The sequence below is a fragment of the Eriocheir sinensis genome, chromosome 8, assembly GCF_024679095.1.
Source record: "Eriocheir sinensis breed Jianghai 21 chromosome 8, ASM2467909v1, whole genome shotgun sequence".
Classification (NCBI taxonomy): Eukaryota; Metazoa; Arthropoda; class Malacostraca; order Decapoda; family Varunidae; genus Eriocheir; species Eriocheir sinensis.
Window position 1 is genome coordinate 6278195 of NC_066516.1, and position 19486 is coordinate 6297680.

The 19486-nt window shown below is 44.2% G+C and overlaps 1 protein-coding gene and 1 long non-coding RNA gene across 5 annotated transcripts in view; one reads left to right on the forward strand and one right to left on the reverse strand.

Moving 5' to 3' along the window:
• LOC126995429 (tubulin alpha-4 chain-like) overlaps positions 1-19486 on the forward strand; it is a 73956-nt gene that overhangs the window by 4788 nt on the left and 49682 nt on the right. The window lies entirely within an intron of this gene.
• LOC126995431 (uncharacterized) lies at positions 13466-17074 on the reverse strand. 4 transcript variants are annotated; one of them, XR_007750318.1, is made up of 4 exons: positions 15289-17074; positions 14668-14781; positions 14189-14473; positions 13466-13852 (listed from the first exon to the last, which is right to left on the reverse strand). It is a non-coding gene; the product is annotated as an uncharacterized LOC126995431 (long non-coding RNA). The 4 variants fall into 4 exon arrangements; XR_007750320.1 differs by lacking the exon at positions 13466-13852 and having other exon boundaries at positions 14141-14473; positions 14668-14724; XR_007750317.1 differs by lacking the exon at positions 13466-13852 and having other exon boundaries at positions 14141-14473.

The window sequence follows — 19486 nt, forward strand, 5'->3', positions numbered from 1 at the left end:
AACGAGAAAATACTAGATACGAAAGCTCCTTGTGGTATATAGTATAGGTTAGGTTGGGATAGCTTGGACTGAACGAGAAAATACTAGATACGAAAGCTCTTTGTGGTATATAGTATAGGTTAGGTTGGGATAGCTTGACTTGAACGAGAAAATACTAGATACGAAAGCTCTTTGTGGTTTATAGTATAGGTTAGGTTGGGATAGGTTAGGTTGAACGATAAAATACTATAAAAAAACCTTATATTATATTGTTTGGTGTTGTATGTATATCAAGTGACCCTTAATGAGCTGGCTATGCATCAAGGAACGACACTTGTTGCACAGTAAACGATGGTGGAGTGAAAGGAAAACAGACGCGGAGGGACACGGGACGCAGCGACGAGGAGGGAGGAGGTAGACGCAACAGTTTGGACGTGTGTGTGTGTGTGTGTGTGTGTGTGTGTGTGTGTGTGTGTGTGGTGAATGTTTTCCTATCACCACCATTCCTCCTCCTTCTCCTGCTACTACTACTACTACTACTACTACTACTACTACCGCTATCAGAATCATCGAGAAGGCAAAATTAAGCATATAGTTTTATTTTTTTTTTTTAACGACGAAACACACGTTGAGTAAAATAACAGGATACATTTTAATACAGGATAGCATAACGGTGAGGCTCCTCTTGACTACCTCCTACCACCTCCTCCTCCTCCTCCTCCTCTTCATTTATCCACGCCAGCGCTGCACTCACCTCGAAGCATGAAGGGAGCAGATGCAAGCGGGTCAACATTGCCATTCATTTTACTGTTTACACATTTTGCCTGAAACCTCAAAACACTGACTATTTCTTCTTCCCTTAAAAACGATGGGTAAACTTAACCTGGACGCGTGAGTAACTTGAAAGTGTTTACTGAATGATCTTTCTGCACGCGTTTTTAGTCTGAATAACGACAATATAACCCGTGGGAATATATTTAAAGTGCTTACTGAATGCTCCCGTTTCTACATGTCGCTTTCTTAATTAATCTTGATAACTTAGCCGATAATATATAACTTGTGAAAATAATTTAAAAGTGCTTACTGAATGCTCCCGTTTCTACATGTCGCTTTCGTATTAATCTTGATAACTTAGCTGATAATATATAACTTGTGGGAATAATTTGAAAGTGCTTACTGAATGCTCCCGTTTCTACACGCGTTCTTAATCTTGATAACTTAGTCGATAATATATAACTTGTGGGAATAATTCGAAAGTGCTTACTGAATGCTCCCGTTTCTACAAGCTTTCTTAATCTTGATAACTTAGCCGATAATATATAACTTGTGGGAATATATTGAAGCTGCTTACTGAATGCTCCCGTTTCTACATGTCGCTTTCTTAATTAATCTTGATAACTTAGCCGATAATACATAACCTGTGGGAATATATTTAAACTGTTACTGAATGCTCCCGTTTCTACAAGCTTTCTTAATCTTGATAACTTAGCCGATAATATATAACTTGCGGAAGCTAGAACCTGAATCCTGTTACTACATGTCGCTTTCTTCGTATTAATCTATGATGACTTTATAATATATATAATAACTGAAAATAAAAAAAAAAAGTCCTCCCGTACTGTTTTTGCTTTTCACACGCGTTCTAATTCTTGACTTAGAGCCGATAATATATAACTTGTGGGAATAATTTGAAAGTGCTTACCGAAGGCTCCCGTTTCTACACGCGTTCTTAATCTTGATAAATCAGCCGATGTAACTTGTGACCTTGCAAAAATCATGAGCTTATGTTGCCTCGATGTCTGTCTTGTCTTACGCCCGGTTGATGACGAAAAAAGAGGGATCAGTCAGGCTTAAATATCCTGCTGGCTTAACGTCAATAATCTAGAATCCTCAAAAGCGAAGGGAGAGTAAAGGAACGCATCTGGAACTAAAGGCAAAAATCTGCCCTGGCGTGTACATGTGTGCGTGTGAGGTGGGGTGAGGGGTGAGGGCAGGCAGCCACTGTATAAGACCCACACGTTTATGGATGGTGTCATGGTGTGTCAGAACAATCATGAAGAAAGGCCGAGGAGGAGAGCGTGGCTGTGACGGGGACGAACGCTGGATGGCGGCGGCGGTAAATCAGGAAGAGTTGTTAGCGGCAGATATCACGCTGCTGGGCTAGACACACACTTTGCCACGCCTGTCTACTCCGTCTCGTTACCCTTTTTGTGAGCATCGGTGAAACTCCTCACTCTGGGACAGTAGGTTAATATCTGGGTTGCAACAGTTTCCCTTTCTTCTTTGCTTCTGATTAGAATGAATATTTAGGTAGAACATGGATATACATGAGTCACAATGTTTTTTTTTTTAACGTGTTGCCTGCCCATAGCGCCGGTAGGCTCTCTTGAGGGTTCTGGTAGACGGCTCCAGCCCGGTAGTAGCGCGGACGAGTCTTATTTATACTGGCTGCCGTGATGTATGGCTCTTGCATGGCTCATGATACCCCCCGGTGCTCCTTTTGATGAGGTCACTGAAACCCTGGCACTGGGAGAAGTGATCACAACAACAAGGACGAATATACACTTGCTTGCTCGCACTCACATCTGCTGCAGTGTTACCAAGGCATGGGGCTGGCCTTTGCATACACCAGCACTGGCAGAAGACGTAACCACAACACAACAACACCACAACAAGGTGGGTGCGTGAAGTCGTGATTTTTCCCGCTTGTTAACAGTCGGCGCGGCAATCCTCTGCATGGGCCGGGCCGCGTCAAGCCTCGCCGCCGCCCGTCAGGCTGCGGGGCTGGGGTGTTGTCCCGCCGGAGGTTATCACCCCCTCAGGAGCGCTGCTGCGGTTGGCTGGCGGCTGATGGAGGCTTCTGGAGGAACAGGGTGTAACTGCGTGCCAGGGGGTGGGGGGGTGGGGGGGTCACGGCCACAGGGGGAAGGGGGGATTGGTTTAAGAGTGGGGAGGAGGTGTTACATGGTGCATAATGGAAGTGAGATGTTTATACTCGTAGTTAGTTTCTCTCTCTCTCTCTCTCTCTCTCTCTCTCTCTCTCTCTCTCTCTCTCTCTCTCTCTCTGTATCTGTTTGTCTGTCTGTCTGTCTTTCTGTATTTGCCTGTCTTTCTCTCTCCATTTGCCTGTCTGTCTGTATGTGTCTGTGTTTATCTGTCCGTCCGTCTCTCTCTCTCTCTCTCTCTCTCTCTCTCTCTCTCTCTCTCTCTCTCTCTCTGTTTGTCTGTCTGTCTGTCTTTCTGTATTTGCCTGTCTTTCTCTCTCCATTTGCCTGTCTGTCTGTATGTGTCTGTCTCTCTCTCTCTCTCTCTCTCTCTCTCTCTCTCTCTCTCTCTCTCACGGTTCAAGATAAAGAGACACCACCACAACAACGTATGTACGATCTAGTAACAATTTCCCAAGGCGTTTCCTAATTTCGGGGTGGAATGCGAGTAATATCGTCTCATTACTTGTTTTTTCACCTTCTCTCTCAATCTCTCCCTCTCTCTCCTTCCCTCTATCTATCTATCTATCTGTCATCCGGACTTTACCTGTTACCACTCTCTCTCTCTCCCTTCCCCTCCCTTATTTTCTCTCCATTCCTCTAGTCTCTGTCCTTCTTCCCTCATTTTCTCTCCATTCCTCTAGTCTCTGTCCCTCTTCCCTCATTCTCTCTCCATTCCTCTTGTCTCTGTCCCTCTTCCCTCATTCTCTCTCCATTCCTCTTGTCTCTGTCCCTCTTCCCTCATTTTCTCTCCATTCCTCTAGTCTCTGTCCCTCTTCCCTCATTCTCTCTCCATTCCTCTTGTCTCTGTCCCTCTTCCCTCATTCTCTCTCCATTCCTCTAGTCTCTGTCCCTCTTCCCTCATTTTCTCTCCATTCCTCTAGTCTCTGTCCCTTTTCCCTCATTCTCTCTCCATTCCTCTAGTCTCTGTCCCTCTTCCCTCATTCTCTCTCCATTCCTCTTGTCTCTGTCCCTTTTCCCTCATTCTCTCTCTCCATTCCTTCTTTCTCCTTTCCTCCTTTCATGTTCTTGTTTATTTCTTTTTTCATTCCTCTCTCTTGCCACTCTTCCCTTTTTCTTTCTCTCATTCTATCTCTATCGGTCTATCTATCTATCTCCATCTATTAATCTATCAGTCTATCTATCTGTGTATCTCTTTCTCTTATGTAACACTGCAGTCTCTCTCTCTCTCTCTCTCTCTCTCTCTCTCTCTCTCTCTCTCTCTCTCTCTCTCTCTCTCTCTGAGGTAATAACGACCTTGTGTGTCATCCGGACTTTACCTCTCTCTCTCTCTCTCTCTCTCTCTCTCTCTCTCTCTCTCTCTCTCTCTCTCTCTCTCTCTCTCTCTCTCTCTCTCTCTCTCTCTCTCTCCATTCCTCTGTTCTCCTTTCCTTTCATGTCCCTCGTTTTTTTCCTCTCCCATTCCTATCTTTCTTCCCATTCTCCTTTCCTCTCCCTTCCTTTGTTCTTTTTCCTTTTACGTTCCTATCTACTTCTTCTCTTTCCACTCTTTCCTTCTCTTACTTTCTCCCCCTTCCTGTTCTTTCTCCCTCTACTTTCATGTTCCATTTACCTTTTCTCTCTTACCACTCTTCCTTCTCTCTCTCTCTCTCTCTCTCTCTCTCTCTCTCTCTCTCTGTTTCCCTTCGTTCTTTTCATGTCCGTGTCTGTTTCCTCTCTTTTCCCTTCCTCTGTTCTTTTTCTTCCCACTTTCCCTCCCCTTCCTCTCTCCTCTCTTTCTCCATTCCTCCATTTTCCTTCCTTACTTCTATGTCCCCATTAATATCCTCTCTCATTCCTCTCCTTTCTTTCCTTGCTCTCTCTCCCTTCCTCTGTTCTTTTTCTATTCACTTTCCCCTCTCTTCCCTTTCTCTCTCTCTCTCTCCCTTTCTCTGTTTCCTTACTTCCATGTCCCCGTTTATTTCCTCTCCCTCACCCCCTTGCACCACCTCATCCCCGTCCTCCCCAACCATCTCATTTCCCTGCGGCTCCCACGTTCTCCTCCTCATTACACTTAGACTCCCTCAGCCAACATAAATACAAGACTCCTCCCTTTCCTCTGTCTGTCTGTGTGTTTGTGTCTCTCTGTTTATATGCTAGACTGTCGTACTTAGCCTCCTATGTTTGCCGATTTCCGACCCCAAAACTGCTTTCATCACCCTTACTCTCTCTTTCTCCATGTCCCCATTCATTTCCTCTCTCATTCCTCTCCCTTCCTCTGTTCTTTTGCTATATATGGTAATCGTTTTAATGGTTAATTATTGGTGCTTCTTGGCAACAGTTATGGGCCAGCAGAAACCGGTAAATACGAGGCTCTGAGTACGATAATCTGGCAACGGTGTCTTATTTAGAAACGTACCTGGCACCCATTACGACCGTTTTTCAAGGCCACAGAGAAGATTAACAGGGTTTTCTTGGCTGTTTTCTCGTTCAAGGTGCAGAAGCCGTGTATAACTATTACCAGCACCACAAAACAGTCCATGAAAAGCCCAGCAGCAACAGGAGTCTTTTCAAATAGGAGAACTGAGATGCCGAATCGTTTCACACACACACACACACACACAGATATATAGATAGATAGATAGATATTTTATTGACCACAAACAAACTTATTTATTAATGGTCCTAATATGCATTTACATACTATTAATGTGTGGTGTGGCATCACATGGGATGCAGCTGCTAGAAAAAAGAAAATATCCGGGAAACAACTTAAGCAATGAATAGATAAAACAAAGAAACCTAGAAACACACACACACACACACGCACACACGATGGGTCCTTCGGTTTAGCTAGTCGCTGCTCGTGTAGGATGGGATAACCTTGACTGGCATCCTTCAGTGGGTCTTTATGTATCCTGTGAACGACGCCTGCTTGATAATAGTTATACCGTTGCCTAATGCCCTCCCTCCGCCCTCCTTCTCCATCCTCTCTCCATCTTATTCCAACAACTTCAAGGTATATATATGTGTGTGTGTGTGTGTGTGTGTGTGTGTGTGTGTGTGTGTGTGTATGGTAAGCCTACAATGATCGCTGTACACTGTGAACTCAGCGGCTCAGCGTGCAAACAAATGTAAGTGTTGAGACGGGTTCTTCGTTAATTGTACTTATGTTAATGATAGCAGACAATACTTATGCTACGTTATCACGGCCAGTCAAGACTACCTCTATCATCGCCTACTTCCTCTCCCTCCCTCCCTCCCACGCTGTCCTCTACGTGGGAAGAGTACCACAGAACAATTAACTCCTTGAAATGATAAAGCCTGACTATGAACGTCATTAAACAACAACAACAGCAATGATAATAATAATAATAATAATAATAATAATAATAATAATAATAATAATAATAATAATAATAATAATAATAATAATAATAATAAACAATAATCATTACTACTATTATTTGTTATCATTTTCACCCTAATCATTACCACAATTTCCCTGGGCAAGGAGTTATCTAATCTCGGAATGAGGATCCATCTAATCTCTGAAGCAGGTATTTAAAACTCTCGCCGGGACGCTAATCTCCGGAAATCTCGCCTGCAGTTTTTTTCTAAGTGTCTTGCCATGAAAACACTAAGACCAGAATAATAACATAAAAGAATATTAAAGCAGGTGGTCCTAATCCGATGGTGTGCTTGTTTGAGAGATAGATAGATAGATAGACATTGATGCAGATGGACAGATAGATAGAGAGAGAGAGAAACAGAGACAAAGACAGAGAGAAAGACAGCACTAGGGGAAGAAGGAGAAGGAGGAGAGGAAATGAATGATAAGTCAAATGAAAACTGGAGAGTGTTCATGTGTCGGAGGGAGGAGGAGGAGGAGGAGGAGGGAAGAGGAAGGGAGGAAATACAGGGAAGTGACGGAGGAAGGGAAGGAAGCACACACACACACACACACACACACACACACACACACACACACACACACACACACACCGCCTTTAGAGTCACCGCCCCCCCCCCCCCTCCCCTCCCAAGACTTTATGGCTCAATTGTTGCGCTCTCTCTCTCTCTCTCTCTCTCTCTCTCTCTCTCTCTCTCTCTCTCTCTCTCTCTCTCTCTCTCTCTCTCTCTCTCTCTCTCTCTTATCAAGTTCTTGCTTATCTCCCCCTTTTTTTTTTATCTACCTCGTCCTTCATTTTACTCATTCTATTTCATTTCTTCTTCGTATTTTTTTCTTTTTTTCTGAAGTTTTTTTTAATTATTTTTTTCGATCGTATGTTCACTCTTCATCTTTTTTTTTCTAGGACCTTTTTCCCTTTACGTATATACTTTCTTAATTGTCTGTCTCCTTTCTTTCCGGATCTTCCCTTTTCATTTCCCCTTTTAATTGTGTCCTTTCTCTTCCTTTCTTCCTGTAGCTTCTCTCTCTTTCAAACTCGCAAACTCTTCCCTTGCCTATAATCATTCCTCTCCTTATTTTCTTGTTTTCTTTCTTACCAAACCTTCCTTTCCCTTTACTGTCCTTTTCATCTCTCTTTGTTCTTCTGTCCCATCTCTCCTTACTCTAACTTTTCTCCTCCATCTAAACTCTTCGCTTTCTCCATTCTTTCCCCTTCCTCTTCGTTTCCTCGTCTTTCCTCGCCTTTCTCTATTCCTTCCCCTCCATTTCCTTTCTCTATTCCTTCCCTCTTTTTCTTCCTTTCCTTCCTACCGTCCTTCTTTTCTTCCTCTTACTTTCTCCCCCTTCTCAATTATTCCTTCCCCTCATCTTCCTTCCTGACTACCCTTTCTCCATTCCTTCCCCTCCTCTTCCTTCCTGCCCATCCCTACTCCTCCTCTTCGTCGCCCCCTCTGTGCCCGTCTCTACAGTAGGTTAAGTTTAGAAGCATCATCTGTGGGTCTCGTCGCCTCATCTCACACGTCACCGGCAATTGAGAGCATCAGAGGACGCCCTTTGATGCTATTCTTCCACGAGTCAGAAGGGGATGGGGAGAAGGAAGAAGGGTAGTTTAAATTTTATGTTTTTGTATGTTGTGGGCGAGGCATGGAGGGCGAGGTGTGTGTGTATATAGTGTCAGAAGGGCGGCGTTTGTATATGTTGAGGGAATCTAGAAGGAAAGTTGTCCCTATTGGTGAAGTAAGAAAAATATGAAAGGATATTTAAATGAGTATATGGAGAAGAACAGTAGTAGTAGTAGTAGTAGTAGTAGTAGTAGTAGTAGTAGTAGTAGTAGTAGTAGTAGTAGTAGTAGTTGTAGTAGTAGTAGTAGTAATACAATAATAATAAGCAACACTATGATTCCTAGGTTGAGAAATTTATCATATGATCAAAGGCTTAAAGAAGTAAATTTATTCAGTCTATCAAAACGAAGAATGCGAGGCGATCTAATAGAAGTGTTTAAAATGTTTAAAGGATTCAGTGATATTAATGCGGAAGATTACTTTATAATTGATCGATCGAATACAACAAGAAGAAATCACAATTTGAAGATAAGTGGTAAAAGATTCTCGTCGCACGAAGCTAAACACTTCTTCTTCAATCGAGTTGTTAATGTTTGGAACTCTACCCTGTGATGTCGTTGATAGTACAGCAGTTACGGCCTTCAAGAACAGATTAGACAAGTGTTTTGAATCCAACCAGCAACTAAGATATTACTCATTGTCGTAATAACGTTAAGTTCTTTCGAATACTGGTGTCCTTGTCCGCTTTTATCGCCCGGTTAGTGGTAGCAGTAATGGTAGTTCTTTCCTCTTTCCTAGATAATTTCCATGCAGTTTTTCCATGCTGCATGGTTCTTTTTCCTTTTCTGCCAGCTTTGGCTGGAAGGATGGAGGGTGGGGAGGAGCCTTCGCCTTTGCTGTCCTTCATCTTCCGCCTTTGATTAGATAGTTAGTGTAGCTTGTCACAAACAGCCTCGTAAGGACCAGCAGGTCTGCTGTTGTTTGTTCTTCCTTTGTGTTCCTTTGTATCATCATCATCATCCATTTATTATTATTATTACTGTCATTTCTTATCATCATCATTAAACCACATATTTGATGTTTTTTTTCCGAGCCTTAATTTTTAGGGGATGCTGGGGGGGGGGGGGGGGGTAAGGGCGTTCCAAGTCTTGCGTGGGAAGGGCGGGAAGGAGGAGGAGGAAGAGGATGAGGAAGGGCGGGAAGAAGGAGGAGGAAGGACAGGAAGGAGGAGGAGGAGGAGGAGGAAGGGTGGGAACGTCGAGGAAGAGAAGGAAGAAGAGGAGGAGGAGGAGGAGAGAAAGAGTTAAGTGTTCACCATTATAAACTATCACAATGCAGCCAATGTCGAGAAATCGGACACCCAAGGACACACACAAGGAGCCTTCCCCCATTGTCCGGCTAATGTGTCTAAAACGCTGAGCTACGAAGCCGACGAGAGCGTGATTGCGGTGAAGAAATCTCGCTCGCTGTTATGACCAAGGCCAGTATTCTCAGACGCCACAGCCTCTCACATCAACCATTTCCAGGGGCCAAAAAGGAGATCAGTCGGGTTCTAATGAGTGTTTCTTTGGTTCACGGTACAGAAGAAGGGTCAGTCTACCACCAGGGTCATGAAACTACCCCTGGAAATGCCCAAAAACTCCTGCGAAAGCCGTGTCAAATGTTCTAATGAGTGTCTCTTTCGTTGACGGTACAGAAGAAGGGTCAGTCTACCACCAGGGTCATGAAACTACCCCTGGAAATGCTCAAAACCCCTGCGAAAGCCGTGTCAAATGTTCTAATGAGTGTCTCTTTCGTTGACGGTACAGAAGAAGGGTCAGTCTACCACCAGGGTCATGAAACTACCCCTGGAAATGCTCAAAACCCCTGCGAAAGCCGTGTCAAATGTGTGTTCTTGGTCGTCGGAATATGTTTAAGAATATTCTCCCGATGTTGGTCAAGGAGAGACGCTGAGGAGAAAGCTCTTGGCCAAGGGTTGTCACGTATTAGAAAAGACTCGCGTGGCTGTCAGAAAGGAGACCCAAGGCGAGCGCTTCCGGTTCTTTTAAGGAGAGTTGGGGGTATAGGGTAGAGCTGCGCGTGGCCTCGGTGCTCATCTCCGTCGCATTAGCCCTTAAGGTACTGATGATGATTGGTGAAGGAAATTTGTCCTTGCAGAGAGAAAGAAATAGATAGATAGATAGATAGACAGAGATAGATAGATAGATAGATAGAGACAGAGACAGATATATATATATATATATATATATATATATATATATATATATATATATATATATATATATATATATATATATATATATATATATATATATATAGAGAGAGAGAGAGAGAGAGAGAGAAAACATTAGTCGTTCGTGATTAAGTGCCATTAACGAGTGTTTACTGAGAGAGGGAGAGAGAGAGGGAGGAAGAGGGGGAGGTGCCTTAGACTTCCCCCTTCGCCCCGCCCTTCTGCTGCCTGCATGTTCTCCCCGCCTGCAGTGCCCCGCCAGAGGTGATGTCACGCCTCCACAAACCACGATTTTTTTTTTTTTTTTTTATGCATGGCGAGTTGTTTTGTAGCCACGCTCCTCCCCTGACTCCCCCCCCCAGTGTTTAGTGTTGTTGTTGTTGTTGTTGTTGTTGTTTTAGATGTTGTTCATGATGTTGTAGCAGTTATTGTTAATGCTGTTGTTGTTACTGATGTATGTGTGTTCGTGTGTATGTATGAATATATATATATATATATATATATATATATATATATATATATATATATATATATATATATATATATATATATATATATACATACAACAAAGGAGACAGCTCAAGGGCACAAAAAAAGGAGACAATAATAAAAAGAGCAACGTAGTAACAAAATACTAATAATATATAAAAATGGACAATGATATACAAAAATAGAAAAAAAAACAAAGTGTGTGTGTATTTGTACGTGTATACAAGTTTACATTAGTTAATTGATATGCATAATTTAATATTCGTGTTTGTCTATTGAAGAAACTATTTGCTATCAAGTTTTTGCGCTCACACACACGCTATATTTGTTTATTTGATTTTGTGTGAAGCGTGGCGTTCATTCCCAGCACTCTGATTATGGGAAAGCTTCAGACACACTCCCAGAACGGTCACCACCACCACCATCACCACCACCACCTCCACCACCACCACCACCACCATCACCACCACCACCTGTATCCATCCGTAGGTTCATCCTCGACCACCATCATCACCGTCACTATTTTTATCCGATCTTCCACCACCACCTTCACCATCACCACCACCATCACCAGCACCTGTCAGTCACATCCTCCCAGGCCACCACCATACCGTCATCTCCCTCCACCATCACCATTATCACCACCATCTCATCCCCCTCCACCACGCCTTCCCATCACTGGCATACCTTCCTGCTCTAAGTGATAAATCTTTCCCGTCTTTCCTTCAGTGCTTCTAATTGGTCCACTCCCATCACTCCTCCATCGCCCTTCAGACTCTCAAACTCCCCTGTCTTTACGCCCTTTCCCCCCTCTTCTTCCTCCTCCTCCTCACACATACCCCCTTCCACATCCTCGTCCTCCATACCTTTTCTCCATATCTTCCTCCTCCTCCTTATTACCGTGTCTCTCTTCGCCTTTCCTATACCTCTCTATATACATACCCCCTTCCACAAATCCTCGTCCTCCAAATCTTTTTTATATATCTTCCTCTTCCTCTTCATTACCGTGTCTCTCTTCGCCTTTCCTATACCTCTCTATACCCTCAGATGAAGCAAGTTTCCCCTCCTTCTGCTCTGCCTCCTCTCAAGTCCATATTCTTAAACTTATCGGGTTCCCATTACGTTTATTTTCCAAGGACACAGAGAAGCTTAACCGGGTTTTTATGCGTGATTTTCCCGTCCAGATGCAGAAGTCCGGTAAAACTGTCACTATATACTTCCGTTTCCCCTCCTCGTTCCCATACTCACATTATTCTTTCCTTTTTCTTTCATATCTTTCGCCACTCACATCTGCTTTCCCTCTCCATCTTCTCCTTGCTCTCCTCTTTCTTCTTCCAGTAATTTTCTTTCCCTTCACATTTTCTTTCCTTCCACCTTCTACCCCCCATTAAATCTCTACTCTCTGCTTTCCCTCTCCACCTCCTCCTTGCTCTCCTTTTTCTTCTTCCAGTAATTTTCTTTCCCTTCACATTTTCTTTCCTTCCACCTTCTACCCCCCATTAAATCTCTACTCTCTGCTTTCCCTCTCCACCTCCTCCTTGCTCTCCTCTTTCCCATTCCAGCAATTTTCTTTCCTTTCATATTTTCTTTCCTTATTTCACATCTTTCTCACACATCTGCTTTCCCTCTAAACCTCCTCTTTGCTTTCCTCTTTCACATTCCAGCAATTTTCTTTCCCTTCACATTTTCTTTCCCTCCACCTCCTATCCCCCGTCAAGTCTCTACTCTCGCTCTAACAAGTTCCTGGTGTGGATATATAATGTAATGTACAGCACCATGTATCGTATTATACCTCCATTCTTGTACGTCTGGCAACAGGTCACACAGAGCAGGATGATCACCACCTCCTACCCTAATTAATAGTCCATGAAAATCCCAGCAATTTCTACGAGAGGATTTTCAAACAGGAGAAGTGAGGTGCCGCTATGTTCCTCCCCTCCCCTCCTCTCTGCTCTCCTTCCCTCCCCCTCCCATCTCTGCTCTCCTTCCCTCCCCCCTCCTCTCTGCTCTCCTTCCCTCCCCCTCCCATCTCTGCTCTCCTTCCCTCCCCCTCCCATCTCTGCTCTCCTTCCCTCCCCCCCATCTCTGCTCTCCTTCCTCCCCACTCTGCTCTCCTTCCTCCCCCTCTCTGCTCTCCTTCCCTCCCCCTCCCATCTCTGCTCTCCTTCCCTCCCCCCACTCTCTGCTCTCCTTCCCGCCCCCCCCTCTCTGCTCTCCTTCCCTCCCCCTCCCCTCTCTGCTCTCCTTCCCTCCCCCCTCTCTCTGCTCTCCTTCCCTCCACCTCCCATCTCTGCTCTCCTTCCCTCCCCCTCCCCTCTCTGCTCTCCTTCCCTCTCCCTCCCCTCTCTGCTCTCCTTCCCTCCCCCTCCCCTCTCTGCTCTCCTTCCCTCCACCTCCCATCTCTGCTCTCCTTCCCTCCCACCCCCTCTCTGCTCTCCTTCCCTCCCCCCTCCCTCTCTGCTCTCCTTCCCTCCCCTCCCATCTCTGCTCTCCTTCCCTCCCCACCTCTCTGCTCTCCTTCCCTCCCCTCCCATCTCTGCTTTCCTTCCCTCCCCCCACTATCTGCTCTCCATCCCTCCCCCTCCCATCTCTCTCCTTCCCTTCCCCCTCCCTCTCTGCTCTCCTTCCCTCCCCTCCCATCTCTGCTCTCCTTCCCTCCCCCCTCTCTCTGCTCTCCTTCCCTCCCCCCTCTCTCTGCTCTCCTTCCCTGCTCACCACCACGCCCACGTCACCACCTTCCTCCCCACCCTCTCTGCTCTCCTTCCCTCCCCTCCCCTCTCTGCTCTCCTTCCTCCCCTCCCCTCTCTCTCACTCTCTCTCTCTCTCTCTCTCTCTCTCTCTCTCTCTCTCTCTCTCTCTCTCTCTCTCTCTCTCTCTCTCTCTCTCTCTCTTATTTTAGCTCTTTCTCCTCTTACGTGAGTCATGTTTTCTTGCTCTCTTTTTTTGCTTCCTTTTTCTTTTTCTTGTTTGTCTTTTTGTTTGTTTGTTTGTTTGTTCGTCTCCTCCTTCAAGGCATTTAACTTTGCTCCCCTCTTTTCTTCCTATATTTTACTTTTACCTTTATTTTTGTTTTTCTTTTTCCTTAAGTTTTCTCGTTCCCTTTCTCACTCCACTCTTCCCACATTCTATTTCTCTCTTCAAATTATTTTCTTTTTCCTTTGACCTAAATTTTCTCATTCTATTTCTAACGTTTCTTTTTCGTCTCCGTGACATTTATTCATCCATCCCCTCATTCGCTATCTCTTCTGTGTACCTACAATTAATTTCTTCCTCTCAACACTTTTCCTTCATGTTCGTTCCTTTATACCTACGATTAATTTCTTCCTCTCAACACTTTTCGTTCTTCATGTTCGTTCCTTTATACGTACGATTAATTTCTCCCTCTCAACACTTTTCCTTCTTCATGTTCGTTCCTTTATACGTACAATTAATTTCTTCCTCTCAACACTTTTCCTTCTTCATGTTCGTTCCTTTATACCTACGATTAATTTCTTCCTCTCAACACTTTTCCTTCTTCATGTTCGTTCCTTTATACCTACAATTAATTTCTTCCTCTCAACACTTTTCCTTCATGTTCGTTCCTTTATACCTACAATTAATTTCTTCCTCTCAACACTTTTCCTTCTTCATGTTCGTTCCTTTATACGTACGATTAATTTCTTCCTCTCAACACTTTTCCTTCTTCATGTTCGTTCCTTTATACCTACAATTAATTTCTTCCTCTCAACACTTTTCCTTCTTCATGTTCGTTCCTTTATACCTACAATTAATTTCTTCCTCTCAACACTTTTCCTTCTTCATGTTCGTTCCTTTATACGTACGATTAATTTCTTCCTCTCAACACTTTTCCTTCTTCATGTTCGTTCCTTTATACCTACGATTAATTTCTTCCTCTCAACACTTTTCCTTCTTCATGTTCGTTCCTTTATACGTACAATTAATTTCTTCCTCTCAACACTTTTCCTTCTTCATGTTCGTTCCTTTATACCTACGATTAATTTCTTCCTCTCAACACTTTTCCTTCTTCATGTCGTTCGTTTTATACCTACGATGTTCGTTCCTTTATACCTACAATTAATTTCTTCCTCTCAACACTTTTCCTTCTTCATGTTCGTTCCTTTATACCTACAATTAATTTCTTCCTCTCAACACTTTTCCTTCTTCATGTTCGTTCCTTTATACCTACAATTAATTTCTTCCTCTCAACACTTTTCCTTCTTCATGTTCGTTCCTTTATACGTATGATTAATGTTCGTTCCTTTATACGTACAATTAATTTCTTCCTCTCAACACTTTTCCTTCTTCATGTTCGTTCCTTTATACGTATGATTAATTTCTTCCTCTCAACACTTTTCCTCCTTCATGTTCGTTCCTTTATACCTACAATTAATTTCTTCCTCTCAACACTTTTCCTTCATGTTCGTTCCTTTATACGTACGATTAATTTCTTCCTCTCAACACTTTTCCTTCTTCATGTTCGTTCCTTTATACGTATTTCTCTCTTTCCTCTCTCCTTTTCCTTCTTCATGTTCGTTCCTTTATACGTACAATTAATTTCTTCCTCTCAACACTTTTCCTCCTTCATGTTCGTTCCTTTATACCTACAATTAATTTCTTCCTCTCAACACTTTTCCTTCATGTTCGTTCCTTTGACCCACAAATTTTTCTTCCTCTCACGTTCCTTTATACGTACGATTAATTTCTTCCTCTCAACACTTTTCCTTCTTCATGTTCGTTCCTTTTCGCTGTGACACTAATATCTCCTCCCACTCCCCTCCTCCTCTTTCCCATACTCACATATTTCTTCCTCTTCTTTACACCTTCTTTCGTATATTCACATTTCCTGTCAATCTCCACCTCCTTTTCCCCTTTCTCTTTCCCATACTCGCGTTGTTCTTTTCCTTTTTTACACTTTCTTTCCCATCTCCACCTCCTTTCCCCTCGTCTCCGTTCTCTCCTCTTTCACATACACACATTATTCTTTCCCTTCTTCAAACTTTCTTTCCTTCCTCCACTTCCTTTTTCCCTCCTCATTCCCTTACTCCCATTTTTCTTTTCCATATTTCCCTTCTCATCTCCAACTCCTTCTCCCTTCAAACCCTCCTCTCTCTTTACCTAACGGGCGGAGGAGCTCTCTCTCTCTCTCACACACACACACACACACACACACATACAGCAGGATAAGCCCAAGTTTGGAGGCGCGCGTGAGTGGAGCCACTAGCAAAGGAGTCTCGCTACAGTAGAATCCTTGACTGCTATTTATAAAGTCTGCCAATGGATTAAATCTCGTTGGTCGCCTGAAGCTGACATTGCAATCTTGGTTAGGCAATACCGTGAGGAGAGAGAGAGAGAGAGAGAGAGAGAGAGAGAGAGAGAGAGAGTTGGTTTTCCTCTCGCTTGAAAATGAAAGTCGCGTGTAAGTTTTAATTTTTACCGTAATGAGCTTAATCTTCACTCTTACATTTTGTCATGAGTTTGGTGTGTGTGTGTGTGTGTGTGTGTGTGTGTGTGTGTGTGTGTGTGTGTGTGTCCTAACCACGGGAAAACCTCTACGATGTGGTTATTCTAGCCATCCGTTTCCTCTCTCTCTCTCTCTCTCTCTCTCTCTCTCTCTCTCTCTCTCTCTCTCTCTCTCTGTTCATCCATCCATCACTTTATCAGAATACATCAACAAATTATCTGTCTTAACTTTGTCTTGTTGTTCAATTATCCAATCCTTCCCCTTCTTCTCCTAGTCTTCCCTCCCACGCCCCCATTCTCTCCCTCTCTCCCTCCGTCCCTCATTCACTCTATCATTATTTCTCCCTTCCTCTCTCTCTCTCTCTCTCTCTCTCTCTCTCTCTCTCTCTCTCTCTCTCTCTCTCTCTCTCTGTATGTTTCTTTCTAATTAATTAAGCAACTGAATCTAGCACACACACACACACACACACACACACACACACACACACACACAGGGTCGTATTAGTAAGCATAAGGACAGTACTATCATATTCTTCTATAATTTGGCTTCTCATCTCTCACTCCTCTTTTATGTATCCAATTCCGTTGCTCTCTTCCTCTCTGTCTAACCTTTCCATACTCTCTCTCTCTCTCTCTCTCTCTCTCTCTCTCTCTCTCTCTCTCTCTCTCTCTCTCTCTCCTTTTCTTTCTCTTGCCTTTTCTCCTTCTATTCCTCTCTTCGTCTGTATAGCACATCTCTTTTGCCTCTTCTCTCTTTCATTCCTTCCCTTCCCCCATTTCTCTTTTCCTCTCCCTGTTCTTCTCTCCTTCCACTCCTTTCTTTCTCTCTCTGTCTGTATAGCATTATGTGAGTAGTTTCCGAGCAGCCTCATCTCATTCTTCTCCCTAATGTATCCTACCCTCTTCATCATCTCTCATCTCCCTTCTTTACTTCTCTCCTTGTCATCCTCCATCGCTCTTCTCTCTTCTCCTCTCCCCTTACCACCCTCCTCCCCATCTCCCTCTCACCCATTCCTTCCCTGAGTTCCCTCCCCTCCTCCTTCTCACCCACACACCCAATCCCTCCCTCCTCCTCCTCCTCCTCTCTCTCCGTTGCAAAATGAAAGCTAATTTAGTCTTTTTTTTTCCTTGCTACATAAGTATTTCCATATAAAGAAGAGCACGACTTCTTTTTATATTTATTTCTTTTCTGCGCTGTGTGTGTGTGTGTGTGTGTGTGTGTACCCTCAAGACATCATTATGAAGCAATTATATCAACCGCGTCATCATATATTTTTCAAGCCTTAATAAGCACGGGCATCATAATATCATAGTCTAGGGCTTAATAAGGACAGACATAATATATACTTACAAGCACGTAGCAGAGAAGAAGGAGGAAAGAAGGAGAGAAGGAGGAGGAGGAGGAAAAAGCCTTCAGCGCGTCAAGGGTGCATCACAAACTCAAACGTAAACAGAATCATGAGGCCAAATTAGCACCCAAGACCACGACCAAGAGAACGCGTGATCCCGTACCCTAGTGCCGTTACAAAGGCGAAACTCCCGACCGACTACTACTACTACCCCCACACCGAAGAAATAGAAGCAACAGTACATAAGTTTTGGACAATAAGAGAAAAAGGATGAAAGAAAATGAGGAAAATAATAGACCCAGACAGTAGAGACACATCAGGGAGTGCCGTTACAAAGGCGAAACTCCCGACCGACTACTGCTACCCCCGCCACCCTTGCGCCACCCCACCTGACACACTCGAGGTCAGAAGACAATCCGACTCCAGAACGGAAAGGATGATGGAAACGATCTCAGCCTCGTATCACTCAAACGTTTCGGGCTCTTGCTACGACCGTTCTCCAGTGGCACAGATAGGGGAGGATGAGATAAGGAGAGAGGGAGAGGAGAGCGATGAACTGTGACAAGATAAGACGTAAATGAGGGAGATGGGTGACGGTGAAATGGTTAGGATACTTTAGGGAGAAGAATGAGATGGGGATGCTCAGAAACTACTATCATGGTGCTATACAGATGAAGAGAGGAGGGAAGGGTGAAGAGAAGGGAGAGGAGATACCTATGGTTGTCATGAGTGTTTTTCCTGTTCACGGCGCAGAAGCCTTCCAAAAAACCCTACAACTTCTGCGAGAGCCTTTTAAAATGTATATAGATGTAATAAGCCTTCGAAGAGTTTGATAACATGGGCCTAAAACTCACTCGATTCACAACTTACAACGCCTGTCCTCCTAATTTATCTTTCATTCTCTATTCTATCATTCAAGAGGTGCCCGATAATTTTTGGGAGCAACTTTACCAACAACTTAAAGCCCCGGACAGAAGACACACGCACGGATTATATCATCAGACAGTTTGTAGATGACTCACCGCTCCCTGTCTCTCTCTCTCTCTCTCTCTCTCGCTCTTTCTTTCCTCTCATGTCTACCTCCTCCCTTGCCTAAGAACTACTGGAGGAGGAGGAGGAGGAGGAGGAGGAGGCACAATAACCACACCAGACAGTACTACATAGCCTACTCACTCACCCATCTCTGACTCCTCATTCTCTCCTTTTTTCATCTCCCTCCCTCTCCTTCACTCCCTCCACGCACCTCCTACGCGCTGACTGAGAGCTACTGGAGGAGGAGGAGGAGGAGGAGGAGGCACTAGATTGAGGAAGAGGACTATTGAAGACCCACCCAAGCGACTCTGAGAGGTTTATAAGCCGTAAGGAAAGAGAGAAGAGTCCCTTGTTGATTGCCATGCCACCCGTTGCTTGTTCGCGTCTGTTAGGGCGAGCGAGCGAGGGTTACCAGAATACTAAGACAGAGAGAGGGAGAGCAGGGCAGTGATGGTAAGGTTGAAAGAGACTGTGGAGGGTGAACAAGACTGGACGGGTCATAGAGGAGAGTAGAGGGATTCCCTGTCGATTGTCTGCTACCCGCTGCTTGCTTGCGTCTGTTAGGGCGAGCGAGCGAGGGTTACCAGAATACTAAGACAGAGAGAGGGAGAGCAGGGCAGTGATAGTAAGGTTCAAAGAGATTGTGGAGGGTAAACAAGACGGGAAGGGAAATAAAAGGAAAGTAGACGAAAAAGAAGACAGACGGGTAATGGGTGAGTTACAAGAATGCATAGATAGACAGATGGAGAGCAAGGTATCGATAGGAAGGTGCAATGCGAGACTGTGGAGGGTGAACAAGACTGGAAGGGAAATAGAAGGAAAGTAGACGAATAAGAAGTAAGACAGACGGGTAATAAGTGAGTTACAAGAATGCATAGATAGACAGATGGAGAGCAAGGTATCGATAGGAAGGTGCAATGCGAGACTGTGGAGGGTGAACAAGACTGGACGGGTAATAGAAGAGGGTAGAGGGATTCCCTGCTGATTGTCTGTTACCCGTTGCTTGCTTGTGTCTGTGCCTGGGCGAGCGAGGGTTACAGGAATAC